At 32.5% G+C, this 14,882-nt stretch overlaps 1 protein-coding gene across 3 annotated transcripts in view; it reads right to left on the bottom strand.

Moving 5' to 3' along the window:
- The window catches only part of LOC126760257 (uncharacterized), a 460,595-nt gene that overhangs the window by 137,821 nt on the left and 307,892 nt on the right, over window positions 1-14,882 (bottom strand). For 2 of the 3 annotated variants that reach the window (XM_050475749.1, XM_050475751.1), the window contains one exon: window positions 3,090-3,141. The exons of the other annotated variant lie outside the window; for it this stretch is intronic. The gene's annotated coding sequence lies outside the window, so the exon portion shown is untranslated. The remainder of the gene's footprint in view (window positions 1-3,089; window positions 3,142-14,882) is intronic. 3 annotated transcript variants of the gene reach the window in all.

The following is a 14,882-nucleotide window of genomic DNA, read 5'->3' as shown; positions in this document are numbered from 1 at the left end:
ACAAGTGAAGGCAATAGATTTAAATTAAAATGATATTAATTTTACTGAAAAACTTTCGCCGAATTGTTTAAAGAGCAGCTGAATTAAAAAATTGAAGCGGCTGCTATAAGCAAATGGTAAAAAATTATTTATAGAAGCTGAAAAAACAGCGCTGAATTGCATTTGCAACTTTTATTAAACTTTTTTCATTCTTTAATATAATAACCGCTTGTTTTATTTTTACCAAACATATTATATGTACATAACACATTTATTTTTTATAGCAACGCTAATGCATTGCATGTGTCGGCTGACACGCATGACTGCCTGCTTAATTGATTAGCCGCGGCTAACAAGCTGCCGCTAAGTGCATTGGCGAGATTGCGTTTGAGTGCAACGCTGATTGTAATAAAATATATTATGCTTTTGCATAAATAAATAAGCATGTTATAAAAATATAAAATATGTATAAGCATACAGGTCTATAAAAAAGTAAAAATCAGATATTTATTAGCATAAATTTCAATATTGCTGGCGGAGAGAGGCGTATTTGCCTTAACACTCTAGAGCGCTTCAATATTTATTTTCATTATTATCACTTTTTCCGAGAGTTTTGCAGTAAAATAGCAGCAAGTGAGTGGAGAAAAATCACAAAGACCTACATGTAATGAGAAGGCAACACACTTGTATGTACGTGTGTATCTGAGCGGCGGCCAACGGCAAGCATTGCGATTTTTTTTTTAATTTTACAGTAAAAAATCTACAATAACTAGCTACTTTGCGCTGATGCTGCGAAATAAAATAAATTAATGGAATTTTCACTTTTTTGCACGCACACCAATACAAGGAAGCGCGCCCACATGTATGTGTGTGTTTGTATAATATATTTCTACTTCCCAACACTTGACTTCAAAAGTGAAAAGTGTTGAGGAAAAGTTGTGAAAATCGCAACATTTGGAGCATGAACACACACAAATGTGCGTATTTTTGTGTGCCACATTCTGTGGCATGCCACACAGCCTCACAAAAGAAACAGCCACAAGAAGTGTAAGCTTTTTCTAAGTCAAAAACAACTTTAAACGCATAAACGCGCTTTATTTAATTGCTTAATGCGGTTAAGCGATCAGGAAGGGAAGAAAAACGTCTAAAATAAATAGAAAGAAAGTCAAAAGTAATTATTTAGATTAAAAAACAAAAAACATAATAGGAAATGTAAACAACTTCAAATTAAACAAAATTTTTTTAATGACAATAAAACTTCAGAAACTAAATCTTGTTTATAGAAACCAATAAAATAAAATAAAACGATTAATAAATACTGGAATAATATTTAAAACAATAAACAAATTTTCCCAATTATAAACTTTAACCGTATCTTTACCTCAACAGTTAGACCCATAGTTTTGTTGTTTCAACGTTGACAGCTTATGAGATAACAGTTATCTAGAGATAAGTAAGACAGTTCAATGTCAGAGATTGCAATTTTGCACAATAACGTAATCATGGTAAAGACAAAAAGAAATATTTTGTTTATAATAAAAAAATGTGTGCTTATACAGAATTTTTAGTCATTGCGCAGTATAACTGCAAATTCAGCTCATAAGCATACAAACAAAGTAAGAGTTGAGCTGGAGAAAAAGTTAGTACAATATTACTGGAGTTCAGCGCAATTCAGCTAAGGTATGTACTCAAAAATACTAAAAAAATACGAAAAAAAAACTAAAAAATATCAATTTGTTAAAAAAGTATCAATTTGCTATACTTAAATGTATTCAGCGCAATTCAGCTAAGGAATTTATTAAAAAATACAAAATATCGTATTTATGTATACAAAAAAAGTACATATGGATGTAATTCAGCTAATATTTGACTAAAAAAACATACTAATTTGTGCAAAAGATATCAAATACCTTTGTATAAATGTATTCAGCGCAAAATGAAATTCAGCTATGCATAGGTGTAATTAAGCTAGTTTTTGACAACAAAATATATTAATTTCTTCAAAAAGTATTAATTAGCTATGTATAAAATTCTTCGGCGCAATTTAGCTAATGAATTAATTGGAAAAAACCAAATAATTTTACTAATTTAAAAAAAATCAAATTAGCTGTGCATAGATGAAATTCAGCAAATTTCTGCATGAATATCGCCTTCTCATGTAAATATATGCTCTCCGAAATATTAATACTGTAATTCAGCTAGCTTTTCATTAGAAAAATACACTAATTTGCGCAAAAAGTAGCAATTAGCTTGTATAACTGTATTCAGCGCAATTCAGCTAAGGAATTTGGAAAAAAAAATATAAAAATCGCACTTAATTGTTAAAATAATACCAATTAGCCATGCACAGGACTAATTTAGATAAATTTTGATTGAAAAGCGCATTCTGATAAAAATATTTGGTCGCCACAACATTATTTTTATATTAGAAGTGTAAAAAAACAATTTAGCAATATTTCAAAAGCTCTTTAAAGCAATATACGAATCAAAATCGCAATTCAGCTACCTAAATCTATAATTCAGCGCACTATTAATGCAACTGAGTAAAAGTACATATCACACAGCTTGTAATTTAAGTACTTAGATTACCGCGCAACCAATTCAGCCACTTATCTGCGCGTTTCAGCGCATTATTTATGCAAATAGTTATCAAAAATAACTCTTCAGCGCATTATCGGAAATTTAAAAACAAAAAATTCAGTCCACTTCGCAATTGGGTTCATCATTTTTGCAGCTTAGCGCTTATACTATAATTTGTATGCAATTCAGCGCAGCATAACCTTAACATAATAGACAAAAAAGCTAATTCGGCGCTTCATTAATGCGTTTTCTCTCATTGCGGCAAGTTTAAATGGGGCAAACAGCAATTCAGCGCAACGCATATGTAATTCAGCACAACTATATATGCCACACTTAAGCTGGTTATTTAAGTATGCAGCTCATTGTTACGCATTCACAACGAAATTATTTGTTCTGTTTAAAAAAAGCTTTTGTTTGCATATAATATTTATTAAAGGAAGGAATTTTAAATTTTTAGCGGCGTTAAATACGTTAAAAATTTTATAAAATAATTTAATATGTAAATTATTTGTTTTGCTTTTTGAACTTACCGTTAGTTTTTTGCTTTATGTTAGTATCACTTGCGAGGCCGCGACGGAAAATCTGCAATGGAAGTGGGAATAAATATTTTAGTATCGAATTAATAGTAAAAATGAAAAATGAAAGAAATTTTGTCTTAAAAATAATAATGGAATTTAAATATAAATTAAATAATTTATAAAAAATGCAAACCAAAAAAAAATTTATTAGACAGATTTTCTAAAAAACGCCAAATACATGAAAACCCTGCAACAACTGGCTTGAATTTACCCCATAAATTTAAAAATACACGCAAATAAGCAAAAAAGTCACTCAAAGCTTGAAATTATAATAATAAAAAGTACGCTTTAGGAGTCAATACTCAGTTCAAAAAAATAGGAAACATTTGCGCAAATATTGAATATCAGCAGCGATAAAAAGACCACATAAAATAAAAACAAAAATAATATATTTAAAAGCAAATCAGAGAATATTACAACAAACCGGATTTAACTTGAAACAGTTTTTTTCTGCCAGCAACTAATTATACCGTTACAAAGCTAAGCAGAAGCGTGTCAATTGAAAATAAAAGTGCAGCAAGTAGATCACTTTCATTTCCACCATGTTTATATCCTGCAGCCGCATGCATCACTGCATCAGTGACTGCCAAGCATGAGCACAAAATAAAACAAAATCAACAGAAAAGTACAAAATTAACAAAAACATATACTATAAATACAAAATAAAGCACAATAAATACAGCAGCAAATAAACCGACTTTGCTTTGTTGTGTCACCACCCAGCGCTGACAATTGATTTCCTGCCACGCCCACCCACTCGCAAATCCAGCTAATAAATATACGCTTGAGCCCTGATAACATGTTGTATACACACATATATGTATAGCTGGTATATAACTGCTTATTGACCTGTCTCTTTATGTGCTTGTTGGGCGTCTCAACCCGGCAATTAAGTCAATTGCAGGCGTTTTTCGCCAAACCTTCAGTGCTGCACGCCCACACAGCACAGCGGTGCTTTCGCAAGGAGTTTCCAGCTATAATACAAGCTGTAGCAGCGACTTAGTGGCCAAGAGCTGATAATTAAATCGCTCGACTGGCGGTTGGCGGAAGATAAGTGGGCACATTTTCTTCCGTTTTCATTTCGAGGCACTCCTGCCTCTCTATTTGCGCTCTTAACTCTGAAAGAAATAGAACTCCTTTACTATTTAACTCCATTACTCTTTTGCGATGAGAGTAAAGTCATTAAAGTCGCTGAGCTGCAATATTTTCTGAGTTGAAAGGAAGCCAAAATAGATGTGGTGGAAGAATGTGAAAGACAGGAATGCTGATAAAGTGTGAAGAAAGTACTAATCGATGTCTCTGACTGTTCTAAATTTCAACGAAATAAATGCAACTAGCAAACATTATGTATTCGTAATCATTATTTATTAAAAAAAAAACAAATTCAAACCTTTTATTAACGGTTTCTAAGCAAATATCTTATATTAATAAACCCATGGAGAATTACAGAAATGTACAAATGAAATAAGCAGATGACAAAGAAGCATTTACAAAGGTTTGATAGCGCTACAACTTTATAGAGCTGGTCATATATATATCTTATTGAGCGATGTACATATATTGCTCTCAGTAAGATATAAAATGAATGTAATATAAATATGAGCAGCTCTATGAAGTTAAAGCACTCTCAATGAGCGTAAAAAGAGCAATACTGTAAGCTGATTGGTCAATATGAGACATAAGCTCTCACAGCGCTGATTTTTTTCAATAATTGAACGGCTGACTAATATTTAGCGATATGAAGGAACTTTTCCGCGAATAGAATCATATATGCTTAGTATGTCTGTAAGCCGTAAATTTTCGCGCACTTCCTTGAAATATTTCTAAAATATTTTTGTAAATTTTCTGTTCAATTTCATGGAATATATGTAGCACATTTCATATTATTGCAATGCCAAGCAAATAATATTGTCATTTCATGCAGTTTGCTTTGTGAGTTTGCAATACGCGGAAATTTTAATGAGCTTTACTAATAAGAGCAAAGAGCCTCAGTGATTAATCAAAATATTCGCGCAGTCGTAGGCGTTTACCGTTAACTGCAAAGCTTCTGCCGTCGCTCTCTTCCACACACACTCTGCCCGCATGTGCACACTCATTAGCCGCCTCAGCAGCATGTCAATGGTATATGCGACCCGGCCGCAGAGGGGATTTTTCGCAATCTTGTTATACTTAAATGTGGATTACTGGCTGGGGAGCACGTGGAGAGTGTGAGCAAAAAAAAAACAACATGCAATGCGAATGCGGAGATATTATAGCGCGATGTTAATGAGTGTCGTCATGGTGATAATGAGTTCATGAGTGTTTTGTATTTATTTCTGGCATCGATGACGTGGTTGATGGTTTTTGGGTTTGGGTATAACATGGATAAGATTTTGTATAGATTACTTTGAGATTGCGCAGTGGTTTGAGTTTTTAAATTATTTTCAATGGAAATATGGCAAAGTTACGCTTGGAAATACAGTCTGCAGAAATGGAAATTTCCTCAATTTCACATAAAAAAATAAAAAATAAAATAAAAATAATTTTATTATGATTACAGGCATTTCCACTGGCGGTCGAATTAATCATTATTATCTCAGCACAAGTACGTATACTTTTGCGTAAGCAATACTAGGCCGCTCTCTCCGATTAGCTAATACTAACTAATAACTAACGGTAGAATATTAGTAGGGAGATAATAATAATTGGCGAATATGGGTTAAAAGCCACGAGCGCAAATTATGTAAATTGTCGGAAGCAAAAAATAATTAATTACGCATTAGTATTGCATATCAAATATTCTGACACTTACACTAATGCGTTTCCAATTACTAAATTTTTTTTTGTCGATTATCGAGTTCGCCTGCTTTTGTTGCCAGGTGATTACTTTTTTGGACTAGAAGCTGAATTTTTACCGCTAATTATACTTCTGGCTAACAAATAATTAATGAACGACTTTCAAGAGTGTATTTTATGGGTTTTTGCGTCTGCCATATTTACAGTGGCCAAAGAGGGGGAATGAAATATTATATAGTATATTATTTTTAGTTGAAAAATTAAACAGATTTCATATGAAATTTTTATTTTATAAAAGATATCTTCTTAAATTTTTATAAAAAATATTTTTTTAAACATTTTATTGAAAATTAAATTTTTTTTAAATTTTTTTTTGTATTTAGAAATATTTTTTATTACTTTGAAATATATTTTTTTTTGGTTTTTGCGACATAAATTTTTAAATTTTTTTTATTTTATTATATTTTTTTTATAATGACGATTAAGGCGTAAAAAGTAGTTTACAAAAAAATATTTATTTAAAAAAATTTTGAAAAATTAAAATAAAAGTTTGAAAATTAAAAACAAAAAAATTAAATACAAAAAAATTGCAAATTATTAACATTTGAAATATTTGTTTTTAATTTATTTTAATACATTTTTAATTTGTATAACGAAGAGTAATGGATTCTTTATAAAAATAAACAAAAAAAAATTTAATTAAAAATTTTATATATTTTAATTAACATTTTTTTTGTAATTTTGGCTTGCATTGAATTATCAGTTCCGTACGCGATAATTTTCTAAACTCTGCGCAACACCACTACATACATATGTAAGTATGTACAATTGTGCATAATTAATTAGTTACACGACATATTTTCAGTGGCCCTGCTGGTCGAAGTTTGGTCAGTTGGTCAGCGTTTTTGTAGTATTTAATTTCCTTGTGGTTGTTGTTGCTGTAATTATGGTTGAAGCAACTATAACTATCGGCTATCGGCATTTGTTAATTGCTTTTAATTGGTAAAAGGTCATTTGCACATATTAGTTAGTGGCACACGCCGAACGAGAAACGCACACACATGCATGTACGTATGTACATATGTATGTATACACATATCTATGTGCATATATGTACATACATATGTATAAATAAGTGCCTAGGCATATAATTTGGTAAATAATTACGCACACTTGCATTTATATTTGTATGTATGTATATTCGTGTATACGCTAATGTATAGCTTATGGCAGAAGCAGATCACTAAATCGTAAGGCGATTATTAATGTTTTTGTAGTTGTATTTGTGTTGCATATACACATGTGCATTTGTATGTAAATATATTAAGTGATGATTTATGGCCTCAATAATATTAACCTGTTCGTAAAAGCAAGGCAGGAGACCTAGTAGAGAGTTGCTGAGGGACGTCTTAGCTTCAAGGCCATGTGTCAATGTTCGACTGACATCATTTTTGGAACCTATTGCACTTAAAAATATACATACCAAATGCCTTAGGTAAATATTTATGTTTAAAAATAGTTTTTCAGTGGCCGTTTTGGACCTGTTTGGAACTAGTTCATTTCTAAAATGTGATTTTTATAATTTTTTTACAACTTTAATGTTGATCAAGGCTAATTTAAATATAAACCCTTAAAAAATTACTGAATTAATAACTAGCCCATTATGGACTGGTCTGACACTAGTCGGTTCAGTATACTCATTTGCTATTTATTTTACTGCAAAAACACTTCAGCATGCTCATTTGCTGTATATTGTACTGCAGAAACAGTTACTAACATTTAGAAAACTAGTCTCAAACTAGTTCTTTTTGGACTAGTTTTATCATAGTCGATTTTCAAAACTCAAATTACTCAATTACTAGATTTTATATATTTATCTTCGTTTAAAAACCAAAATTCGCATTGGTTTCGGACTAGTTGTATTAGTAGTCATCCAAAGTCATATCTGAACCACCTTCAATAATAAATTAACATATAAGTATGTACATGTGTAAATCGAGCGCGCTTCATTATTGCTTATTATTAGTAAAATTAATAAATATTTACCCTAAATTTCGGCCAGCAAGTTGTGGCAATTTAAATGAAACGAAAAGCGTAAGCGCGTGGCATAAAGTGGGAGGAGAGTTTGTCCTGAATTATCGACGTTTGTGCTTAATGAAAGTGAAGTTTCTCGATAAACAATGAAATTATCAATGGCATGGCGTGATAATTGACGCATTAAGCGCTTTTAAGATAATAACTAGATACTGTAAACTGTATATGCTTTGACGATAAGTCGCTATAACTTCGGTGCTTATCACTAAAATTAATCGTTCAGGCAATCAATGAATTTGAGCACGCTTTAGTTATGAAATATTAATGCGCATTGCACACAAAGATAGCAAATTACTCAAAACCAATGAGGAAGAGCCGACTAATAGCACATATACTTATAATTTTGTGCGCATAAATCGTTTGAGAACTACTATGTAAGCGGAGCGAAATGCGCGCTCTAAACAGCGCTTGTTGGCGTGTGTATATATGTAGAGTGGTATGTGTATATAGTTTACGGCGGCTTCTATAATCTTTATTGACAAGCAAACAATCAATAAAAATAATCACACCAAATTTATTGGCCTAACGGAAGTGTCTGATAAACTCTGGCGCCATATTTAGTAAGTTGCCTAATTGATACCAATGAGCACCCGAATTGAGCCATAAAACAATTAACACATTCTAAATGTCAGCAGAAATTGATTATTGGGAGACTTGGGGGTGAAATCGGAAACTGTTTGATTTAACAGCGAGAGATAATAAGTTTTGTGTTATAAAAACATAATTGTTCCTTAGCTCGATAGCAGTTAAGGGAGGTCATAATTTGGAGATGATTAACTTATGGCTTAGAAATGTCTATGACGCTTTCGACAAGGTCATCGAGCTTCCTACTATGTTTTAAATCCGACTGAACCATTTCAGAGCCCTTAATTGAAACTTTAAGAAAAAACACCTGAGAGATTATTTGTGAGCTGTAACTGCCAATGGCAAGCTTTTATTAAATTCCAGCAACCTCATTTACATAGATGGCAATGATAATACGAACCCGGCGAATTGGCTGGAATTGATATTACGTATAGATGCCTCGATAAATTTTTTACAGATTTTAGCCGCTTTGCCGAAAATCAACGGTCGTTTTCGGTCTTTTTGATACATAACTAGGAGCTTTGAATAACACAACGGACAAGCGTCTTTAGTCTGTTCAAGTGGACTTATTCGTAGCCTCACAAAAAATCATTTGAACTAACCAGCTACAGGATCTTTTATGGAATAATATTTATAAACTGGACCTTCTGACCACGCAGATTGAGTCTGTCCTCATTTTGTGGTTACAAAGCCTGTAAAGCCTTCTCAGTGTGAAAATCCTGCATCCGGCAATCACTTTCATGGCTGAGTACACAGTTAGATGGCAGATAACTTTCACGGCTGAGATTTTTTTGCATGAAAATATTTTTGACGAGGGTAAGTCTTATTCAGGTAAGCACACAGAGGTACGAGAATAGAAAATCATTGGACGAAAAATTAATAGAATAATCCGAAGAATGAATTTGTTAAATTGAATTATGCATTGGAGTGGAAGTGATGCGAGCGAGCCTCGACAGAAGGAAAATTATAAACAGTTAGTACTACTACTAACACGATTTTGGTGTACCTGTTCGGCTAATAAGCAAAGTGACTTATTGGAAAACAACAAGCGCCCCTAAACCGGCACAGTTTAAACAAAGAGCGAGGAGAGTGCGGAGCCACGCTTACACAAACACACACACCCAAGAGAGGGATACTTCCAAGAAGCGAAATTACTTTGTATTTATATTGGTATTAACAGCAGCTTGACTGAATCATATGTAACGGAACGCAAATGCAAAATGGTGGATATATACACACCTCTATATGTAGATACCTGAAACCCGATAAAGAATCCTTAAAGCCGAAGTCAGTGGTGTGTGTGTGCGAAAATGGCATGCGACAGGGATCAGTTTAAATAGTAAACGTTCGAAAAACGCCCGATAGTAGTGGCGAAAGTGGCAGCTGTGACATTGCAACATTTTGTGGCACGTATCAAATAGGGGTCTAAAGCGATACAAGGCAGCAAAAAAAGGGTATAACGAGTTGAAGGATTATAACAAACGTGTGCGAAAGCGCAAGTAGACGGCGGGACGTAGCGGGCAGGGCGGTGAGTGAGTTAAGGAATGAAATGTGGCAAGGACGAGAGGATTGAGGATTGATGGCCGCAAGTGAAGGGTTCGCCGGCGCGTTGAATGTCGACTTAAGCGAATGTGAGACAGCATGAGCACACAGGCAACTTTATTTATGTATTTCTGATAGATAACGGTGTATGTGTATTAAGTTGAGTGTGTTTATGTGTGTGTGCGCGCTCCAGTGACACATTATGGCGATCCGACCAGCGGCTTAGATTAATATCTGCCATGCGTTTACATGAGCTTAATAAATTTAAGCCGATTTATCAGCAAAAGCGGTCAACAACAACAACAACAATAGCAAGAAAAACAGGAACTAAATAAATAATGCAATAAGACCGATTTGACCTTTAGCTGCGCGTATCTCCTTGCTAAGCATTTGCTATAATCACTCATAGAATTTTCCTTAGCGCCCTTCACGGTTGTCTTTGGCACACACACACACAATCATGTCAGCTGTTGATGTGTTACTCTTATTATTTGCTATATTATTAGCCGTGTTTTGATACTAACTACTATTGTTGTTGTTGCTGTTAATCCTTTTATAACAGCCGTTGGCTCAACAACAAAAAGAACAATAACAATACATGCCATATAAGCAATGTTGCAACACATACACGCGAAAGGCTCGTTGGTCTAATGAATTCTTATTGCCAATTGACGTTGAAGCCAACTTTAGGGCGGGGCAGTGCGACGTCCATGGCGAGGCATGTGAACTTTATTTATGCAAGCAAGCAAGACATCGCTGTTTGTTCATGTACATGTGTAAATGTGTGTGTATGTAGGACAGCAGCGGTGTAGAAGGGTTCGTTGCATGTCTAGAGCGTGTTGCTTGGCATGTTGCATGCAACATATGGCGTTAGAGAAATGTGGAGATGTTAAGCAATATGGCAGAGAAAGTCAAATATGAAATATTGCAAAGAAAACAGGCGCTGAGAGAGGCGGGGTGACGGCAAGAATTGATGAGAATCTTGTGGTGTTGGGCAAAAACAATGTTTGACGTTTAAAATGAAGACATACATTTATTTTATAAATTGTGAAAGAAATTGTTATAAAGGGAAAGTACTGAATAATTATGAAAATTTTCAACGAATGAGATTTGAATATATATTTTTTCTTAATTTTAAAGCTTTTTGAATCGTATCCTTCTGAAATTCAAAATTTTTTTTCCAATTTTTGTAGTTAAAAAATATTACTTATTTTTTCAATAAATTAAAGAAATAGAAAATAAAAACTTAAACAAAAAGTAATTAATTTTTAAAATTAAGGACAATTTTAATTTTTTTAATTTGCAAATAATATTATTTATTTTTTCAATAAATTATATGAAATAATTAAAAATTTTCACAGCTTCGAAAAATAAAAAAAATTATTATTATAATTAATAATTTAAAAAATTATATAATATATAACTAACAATATTTAAAAAAAAAATTTAACAAATATTTAATAAATATTAAAACAAAAATAATTTTTTTTTTTTAGTTTATTTCGATAAAAAAAATTATATGAAATAAATGAAAATATTCAAAAAAAATTGACATTATTTTAATCTTCTTTTATATAAATATTTATTTTTTATTTTTACAAATTCAGAAAAAATTTAATTCTTTTACAAAATAAAATAATTTAATTTAATTTAAAAACATTATTTTAAGAAACAAAAAAAGATATTTTTTTATTAAAAAAATAATAATTTCTTTAATTGTATTTGTTTTAATTTTTAATAGTTGTAAAAACCCATAAAGCAAAATAAAAATTTTTTCTTAACTTGATTTTAGTCTTTTCTATAAAAAAATAATAATAATTTTTTCAATACATTAAATCACACAATTGAAAATTCAATGAAATTTCAAAATTCAGATAAAAAATAATGTAAACAATGAATATTTTGTTTTTAATTTTTAAAATACAGCAAAAATTTATTTGTCTTTTAGATAAAAAATAAAAAAACTGTTTTGAAAAATTAAAATACATAAATTAAATTAAAATAAATATATTTTTTTCTGTTCCAAAAATAATAATATTTCCTTACTTTTGTTTGTTTAATTTTTAAAAATTGGCAACAATTTTGTTAACAAATTTGTTCGATTAAAATTTTTTTTGACCATTTTATGCCTCCAAATTGATCTTCGACAACGTCTTTCCTTCCAAATTTTAGGCTTTTCATATAAATTTGGCACTTTTTGCTTTATAGGATTTTACTGAACAATTTTTTATTTAGTTTTGTAAAATTTCAGCGAAATGTTGACAAAACTGTAGAGAAGCATAAATCTCAAGAGGACACTCCCCAGGAGGGCAGCAGAGCGCAAGAAATGGACAACAATAAAATATTTGCATGCGCACACTTTTATTCACGCACACATATGTATGTATGTACGTGTTTGACACGCCTCGGTATTGCAATAAAAAATCAACCAAAAATCGAATATTGATTTAAAGTTTTTCAATTGAAATTGAAAATTCGGTCATTGCAATTTAATACCAAGTGAAGAAAGAACAAAAGCAGCAATAAAAACAACAGCGTGGAGCGCATGCAGCAGCACTGCTGCGATATCCAGTGTGAAGCTGCCTTTTGAGTGTTTGCAGCGTGATCGCCTGGCGTGAGCAACCCCCCTTTGTTCTGCCTGCAGTTTGACAATCTTTGATTTACGCGCCGAAGTCTCTGCGCTCTATTGTCTTAACGTGCGCATGCAAATATCTGTGAGCACAAAGGAATGCAGCGACTCCTCTTCGCCTTGGAATGCAAGCGCTTTCAGTTTTTATTGCTTTTATTGCAGCGCACGTTGTATTTGCTACCAAATTGGTGCATGCAACATTTAATTGTATGCTTAATCACCTCGTAAAATATTTTCGAAAAGTCACGATTTCGAATTTGCTGATGCGGCATATTAATAACGGATTGACTGGCAGATAACAGAGGGGTGAAGTCGGTAGCTATGACTTGGCAGAGTATATAGACATTAGCAGATGCAAATGGCAGGAATTTGTGCACTTAAAATTTGTGAGGAAATATTATTAGAAACACTGAAGCACTGAGCAGACAGAGATGTGTCGAAAGAGTTGATGAGCTCATTGCTCAGTGATTTTGAAAAAAAATTCAAATTAAATTAAAATTATATAAAGCGTCACGCTAAATAATACTTTAGAGCTTTTAAAAGCTTTTAGTATTTTCGAAGTTCCTGAAAGCTTTAGTTTTTAGCGAATACTGAAAAGCAAATCACAATTTATAAAAATTAACTCAATTAATAAATCCATAGAGCTTTTAAAAGCTTTAAGCTCTTTCAAAGTTTTTTGAAATTTTCGTTTTTAGTATACATTAAAATAAAAATGGGACGAAATATTGAAATTTGTAAAAATTCGACGCGCTTATATTTATGTGAAGCTTTATTTTGTTCTAAAAAAGCATTCACGCAGCATTCAAAAGCTTTTTTTAAGCTTTAATAGAGCTTACAAATGCTTGTGAATCTTCAAATATTGCTTTTAACAACTTTTTCGAAGCTTTTAACGTTTCTAAGAAATTTTTAATAACTCTGGTAGCTTTAAAAGCTTTTCGAAGCATTGGTTAGTTTTGGAAGATAAGAAGCTTAGTTCAGGGCGTTTCACACACATTTTAAGTACTAAAATTATCCACTTTTTGTTGTAAATAATTTTTAATCCCAGTTCAAAGCTTTCTTGTGCTTTTTCAATGACTTGAAGTGCTCTTCAAACACTTTCACAACTCAATTGTAAATTTTGTATTATGATATAATAACAAAATGCGCTCAAATGCGCTCAAATGTACATATGTATACACTTGGGAATCTGAGTGCCCGTGTATGAGTAACATGAGCACTTTCTGTACAAACAACAAGTGCCAGGCGCAATTTGAGGCCAACAAATTTTCTTCGATTGTGTGGCCAATGGCTTGTGGCACATACACACATGTGGAGGTAAGTGTGTCAATTGCTTGGGAAGTTCGGGTCAACCATAAATGTGTCACGGGGCAAATTCGAAGAAATTGCATTTACAACAACAACAAGAAGAACGCAATTTGAAAGCATACTACAAGTGATGTTTGTGAGGCGATTGAGCATTTGGTGAGCCAAGTTGTAAGTGCCAGCGGCTGCCACAACTGAAAGCTGTAAAAGTAATAACAGTAAAATAAGTTTGGGCCATATAAATGCAGTTAATGGGAAAAAAGTGCAACTAAGCGGTTTATTTGCTTGGGCATTTTCTATTGATAAGTCGCTAAGAAGCTGGCAAAGTTCGTGAATAAACTGCGAGGTGATTAAGGCAGCGGAAATGAAAGTAATGCAAGACGAATGGCATGCGAAGATATGGAGAGGGGGAAAATTGACAATTGAGTAACGGAAGTAGCTGTCAAAGGATACGCACATAAAGCCATCATAAAATCAGTGGCACAGAAGAGAACTTATCCAACGGAGAGAAGAAAACGCATAAAAATGCCAAATAATTAAAATGCTTGGGGGAATAAGAAAAGAAAGCGGAAGAGGAAGAGCAGCGCAAATAATAAAAGCGTGAGTGCTAATGTATAGCTAATAAATTCTATGCTTAAAAGAATGCAATAAAATTAATGAAGCGTGTGATTGCGGCAAACGCCGAGTGATGTATTCAGCCACACTGCTCCGCAGAATTTTTGCCATAGCCAATCAATTAATTTTTTTGTTGCAATACATTTGTGTGGCATATTGCAGAGTAATCATGAAATATGATAGCGTGGGAAAGAGAAGGGGAC

This window comes from Bactrocera neohumeralis, chromosome 5 (genome assembly GCF_024586455.1).
Source record: "Bactrocera neohumeralis isolate Rockhampton chromosome 5, APGP_CSIRO_Bneo_wtdbg2-racon-allhic-juicebox.fasta_v2, whole genome shotgun sequence".
In the NCBI taxonomy this organism is placed as follows: domain Eukaryota; kingdom Metazoa; phylum Arthropoda; class Insecta; order Diptera; family Tephritidae; genus Bactrocera; species Bactrocera neohumeralis.
The sequence above is the reverse complement of the archived record's forward strand: the minus strand, read 5'-3'. Positions and strand labels throughout refer to the sequence as shown.